The sequence below is a fragment of the Papaver somniferum genome, chromosome 5 (assembly GCF_003573695.1).
Source record: "Papaver somniferum cultivar HN1 chromosome 5, ASM357369v1, whole genome shotgun sequence".
Taxonomy (NCBI): Eukaryota; Viridiplantae; Streptophyta; class Magnoliopsida; order Ranunculales; family Papaveraceae; genus Papaver; species Papaver somniferum.
Genome location: NC_039362.1, coordinates 67432915 through 67438914, shown reverse-complemented (window position 1 = coordinate 67438914; position 6000 = coordinate 67432915). Strand labels below are relative to the sequence as shown.

Below are 6000 nucleotides of genomic sequence, written 5' to 3'. Positions count from 1 at the left end.
CTCAATTTGATCCTTGTTATTTGAGACATTCGCCTTCTTTTATTCTACTAATGGAACTTGAGTGACATCAAGTAACTTTAATTCTTGTCTTTTTCGGCAGATGTTCCCTTTGCTAGAATTTTCATTTCCTAGATCGCATTTCTTGTAGAATATTGCCAGAACTATTTGATATTACCTTACTCGAATGCAAGTTGCCTCCGTCTCTTGCTAGGCACATTGATTGCCCATATGATCCGTTACCTGCCTAGAAGTTGGAGAAGGAAAACAAGCAAGTAGGCTTGCATAGGACACCAATTACTCCGTATTAAGCAAGTGGGCTTGGCAGTACCAGGCGTTATGCTTCTAGCCAAAGGCCCACTTGATACGGTTCAATTACTTCCAGCAGATGTAGAGTTTTGTCCCGGCGCGAACTAATGAAATATTTTCCAATACGACTCCTTTGCGCCTCGTCTCTTCTAGAATCTTCATAGTTTAATATTTATCATCTTGGATTTCTCCGACTGTATCAACGGCAGTATGTTCCGTATTTCGTCGAATAGTTGCAGCCACCATAACCCTTTCTTTTTAGCCAAATGGATTTTCTTGACAGTCCCCTTTCCTTCTTCTAGTGCTTTGCTCTTTCTCATCTTTGCTTTAATAGAAACCTCTGTTAGTTTTCTGCCATCATTTGTTTTTTCTCTCTTAGAAGTTTCTGGATTCACAATGGTTTAATTTGTCTTCATCACCTATGGCTATCTCTCTTGCATGTTAACTGGCTGTGATGACTTTTCCCTCTTCTTATGTGATCGATCCTTTTATGACCTTCTTTAATGTGATTGGTGCCTTCATGGACCTCCTTAAATCGGAAAAATTATCTCCGCCTTCTTCTATATATATATTTTTTTTATTTTCCTTCAAATAGTTCACAGGTGCTTGAACAAAAACCACTTCCTTGATTAATTGTTCCCAACCTGCACTTCTCTATCTGAACTTTATCTTTTCTTTGTCTGTCTTGTATATATTGCAGCAAACTGTCTCTTCTATCAACAAACTATAATCACCAAGGTAATTACTTGTACCTTCTTTTGTCTTCATTTTTGTTATCTACATTTCTCATTTCCAAACCAATATCACAGGAAGTAGTTAACTCCATTAGCAAATTAGTGGCTTATCGAATGATTGACGTCAGGTCCTCTCTGTTTCCTTGTGCTCCATTTTTCGTCTTTACATAGTATGTTTCCGTTTGTTCCGTCGCCTTATTTTTTCAGATAAATTTGCAGATGTGTCTGCCTCCATGTTAAAATAGTCCGTTGCAGCTAACAAGTAGTCCGTTGCAGCTAATAAGTATTTGGCACATTTGGGTACAGAGAGAAATGAACTTCACCGAGCTTGGTTGTTCCTGTACTGGTTTTGTGCTTCTCTGTTGGAAGTTAAACCAAAATATGATGTTGATCCAGTCCGAATGGATCAACTGCTGCAGTTGACGCAGTCAAGTTGGATCAACAGGAACAGTTGACACACTATGCGAGTTAATTAGAAGAGCAAGTTGTGTCGGTTCCTTGTTTTAGAGTTTTACTATATTTAGAGTTTCTTTGTGTTTCTAGAAGTGTGCTTTATTTAGAGTTTGTTTTTAATTAGGAAACTACTTTGAGTGATTCTCAAGTTTGTGAGATTATAAGTAGGCTAATAAGCCATGAGACAATGTACACCAAACTGATTATCAATGTAATCGTTTTTTAGCTTCCGCGTGTGCTCTCCTCTCTCTTGCTCGATCCTACATTCTCGTTCTCCTGAATATTTGATTTTTTTTAGAATACTGCAAAGCTACTGCTTCTTTTCATTTGCTGATTTGGTAAGTTGTAGCTAACAAGTATCTGACGCCCCCTGGTGCAGCAAGATATGTATCAACAATATCTAACTTCAATTGCAGAACTGCCACAGGTTCATGATTGGATGTAGCACATTTGACGGTCTCTTTATTAGAGGGTCATGTAGCTGCCCCACCATGCATTTCTTTGTGTATTCATTCGCATCATTCTGTACATAAGGCCAGAAGTATCCTTTATATGATAGATCCTGCCTCCAGAATGACTCTTACAACATCCTTTATGTGGCTCCGCAAGCAATTGCTTTCATATCTCTCGAACCACACAATGCAGGTGCGTCTCGACGCCCTTGTGTTTAGGAATAATGAATGTACGACAATTTCTGGTCTATAGGCTGACTGGATCTAGCTTATTGTGATACATTTCCTTTCTTTTGCTCCAGCTCCAACTTTTATTACAATATTTTTTTCTTATTATTGAAGTACTTTTTTATCGGAACACTTTGTCTCCCCTGGCGTGGTCTTTCCTTCAACCCTAGCCGCCCCCATAATTTGCAATGATATTGGAAATGATGTCTCCTATTTTTCGACCAGTTTGATGATGTAGCCAATTGCAACTAGCAGGAGTAGGCGCCCCGGTTCAGCGGGTAATGGACCTACAATGTCCAATTCCTTCTTGCCAAAGACGCCCGTAAGTGCATTGAGAAATGGACCTACTATGTCCATAATGGTATGCAACTCACTTGTTGGTCTGCAATACACATTCCCTTAACAGCAAAGCTTGAGCTGCTGTGGAATGAGGCGTGCTTTGAACTGCGTCTCGTAGAGTGTACAGGTGCATTCAGATCCAATGATGTATACAAAAGTATACAGGTTGGAGTTGTTGTTGGGCCTTGCTAGGATAGTGTCTTGTATCAGACAGATCTCAGATTGCTTGGGACCTTTTGTTTGAATGATTTTTTAGGGACCATGGTTTTTTTAAGGGGACCATGATTCTATTAGACCACCTTTCCTATAGTGATAAGGGATGTCCTAAAACGTTGAAATCACTAACCTACCCTTAACCTAATTTAATTTAAAACCAACATAATAACCACCTATATATATATATAATCACCACCTCCTCCCACCACCACCGCCCACCACCGCACCGTCGATTACCACCACCACCACCTCCGATTATCATCATTGATTACCACCACCACCACCGCCGCCCACCACCGCCGATTACCACCACCACCACCTCCGATTATCACTACCACCAACCACCGATTACCACCACCTCCTCCCACCACCACCACCACCACCGCCTATTTAAGAAATGTAACAACATCAATGCAATCACAATTAAGTTCGGTTACATAATAATTTTATCGAGTATAAAAGACGCCAGCCGCAACCTGATTCTGCCATGGGACCACTCCGGAGGTATTTTCCAACAAACCTTTCGTTTTAATTTGATTTTGATTGCTTCAATCGAATAGAAATCATCAAAATAGGGTTTTAATAGGAGTTACAGAGCCATGTTCGGTTAGGTCGATTTTCCAAAAAACCCTAGTTTACTAACCGAACTTCTTGAAAATGAAGAACAGTTCGGTTCTATTGGATTTAAAACTAAGTCACCGAACTCTCTGTTCAGTTGTTTCGTAAAAAAATTTAAAATTACAAAGTAACCGAACTCCACCTTTAGAACCGAAAAAAAACAAATCCAGTCTAACCGAACTGTGTTGTTGTGACCACTATGTTGAGTTCCAAAATAGTCGAACTTAGTCAATAGAGTTCGGTTTGTTCGCAAAAAATTTAAAACTACAAAGTAACCGAACTTAGCCAATAGACGCTGGAACTTCACATTTTTTTTGTTTGTTAAGTTCGGTAACTTCACAATTTTATCGCAGAAACCGAACTCAGAGTTCGGTTGGTTAGTTGGCGAAAGAACCGAACTTTGTAAACTTATATACTCTTATATTACGTAAAGTTCGGTTAGATCAAAAGTGCATGCAGTTTGCGAACCAACCGAACTTTGTACACCAAAGTTCGGTTAGTTGAGAACCAACCGAACATAACGCTGTAACTCCTAGAAATTATTAGAGAGTTCGGTAACCTGCGTGTTTGGAACAAGTAACCGAACTACACTTTCAGATGAGTTCGGTTACTTGTTCTTCATATAAAGTAACCGAACTACAGCTTCAGATGAGTTCGGTTACTTGTTCTTCATATAAAGTAACCGAACTGTTCAAAATCCAGTTCAATTCCGGATCATTTTGAAGATTAAAAAATATTCTAGGAGATGATGGAGATGAAGAATCAGATGATTTGAATACTCAAACTTAGTGAATTGGGGAAAAAAATCATTTTCCATGTTTTTCTCCTTCATCTTCTCTAACTCTACTCTCTCAATAATTCTACTCAACTAATAATAAACCCATCTTTTAATTTAATCTCACTAATTGTTTTTAACTAAATCATTCACTAATCATAACCTAAAATTAATTAAGAGGGTAGATTAGGTATTAAATAAATAACTAGATATGGGGTGACCTAGAATTACTTCTAATGCCTTTACCCAAAATAAAATGATGGTCCCCCAAAAAAACCATGGTCCCCAAAAAATCGTTCTTTTGTTTCCCTTCGAACAAGTTGTGAAGAGTTGCACGGTCCTGTCTCCTGTATGCAGTTCCCTTCGTACAACCCGGCGAACTATTAAGGTGTTAATTACTTCTTTCGTGACTCCTTGTGGGCGCTTTTGGTTCGGATATTAACTTGCATTAATCTCCATCATGCGGATACGAGGTTGTAATTCGCCATTTTCGAATGTAAAACAATAGCCTGCCACTCGTAGTGTGATCTGCTTCCATAGCTACACTATTCTATGACGTGCATCCGTGACGGAAGAACTTTGAGATGTTGCGGAGTGAACTTCACATGATTGGAGTTGCACACTTGAAGTTAGCTACTTTTCGTTTGTAGCAAGTCTGCCTCGATCTCGTTGGCACAGTTTGTGGAATGTAGCCTCTTTTTGTTGTTTTGCCATTCAATAGACGTCTTAACAGAATTGTACGCACCTGTGACTTATGATCAGAGTGAGTAAGAGTCGCAAAGACCTCATGGAATCAACTTTTTCGATTGATGTTTCCAATCTAGTTGTCATTGTAGCAATATCCATTCGTTGTGTATAGGTAACATGCGGGATTCACAACGATGCTTCGTTGATGACTATAAAATTAGTAATTGACTTCTACCAAAACACAGTCTCCTACTTCAAGTACTTTCTACGATCTCCACTAATGGGTATCACAAACATGGAGATGGAGTACATTATTATAGTATTCAATTAAGCAAGTGATTCGACTAACTTAAAAATGCTTTGGTCCCACAATATGACGTTTTATGCTCTTGAGATTTTATTTACTTTTAAAAAGCAAAAGCTAAGATGCTCTATTAATTATTCAAATGATATTTTTAGAGTGGGTGATACTTAGCTTGCTTTGCGATATGAAATCCACTATTTGAAGTTAGAATTAGGGAATTCGAAGCTCTACTCATGTTGGTAGACTTCTGATGTTTAATCATATGACTCGATCTGGAGTCTCCTGAGTAGTACCGTGACTTGAATTTTCCTTGTTATTGACAATTCTATTTTGGCACAGTTCTCTGCTGCAACTTTGGTGTAATTCGTGTTTCCTGCATGAACTTATTCTCCCACTTTCCTAGAACCGATAAAAGTGAGCATAGATTTTCCGAGGAGGAGCCCTTGCTTTCGACTCACAGGCATTTATCTCGTAGACAGAGTACCGGACTTGAGACCCTTGTGCTCTTCATCAAACATTAATTTGAAGCCCGGTTTTCCTTGAGGCTCTTCTTTGGTCGCAGAAATCGCATTTCTTTCATCAAATTTGTCGACTTGTAACGAGTAAAATAAATTAATTTTTGCTGGCTAGGTCGGACTGGTTTTTCCTGATGCAGGTAAACTGATCTGTCCCTAGTTGGAATCTCCGAGATAGTGAAACACCCAACAAACTGGATTAATACGAGGTTATTGCTCCCAAATGATATATGCTTGCTGACTTGAGATGGTTTATTCCCAAGATACTTCGTCTGAGATTGGTTGACATTATAAGTTTTTTCGAGCTCTTGGCATACGTAGTTGCCACACCTTGATCTTTCTTTCTTCTGTTGCTAGTAGAACGAGTGTTGGC

At 39.0% G+C, this 6000-nt stretch overlaps 1 long non-coding RNA gene across 1 annotated transcript; it reads left to right on the top strand.

Moving 5' to 3' along the window:
- Positions 1 to 515: 515 nt before the first annotated feature.
- On the top strand, positions 516 to 1710 carry LOC113277489. Its single transcript, XR_003324952.1, has 3 exons — positions 516 to 1044; positions 1116 to 1168; positions 1260 to 1710. It is a non-coding gene; the product is annotated as an uncharacterized LOC113277489 (long non-coding RNA).
- Positions 1711 to 6000: the final 4290 nt, after the last annotated feature.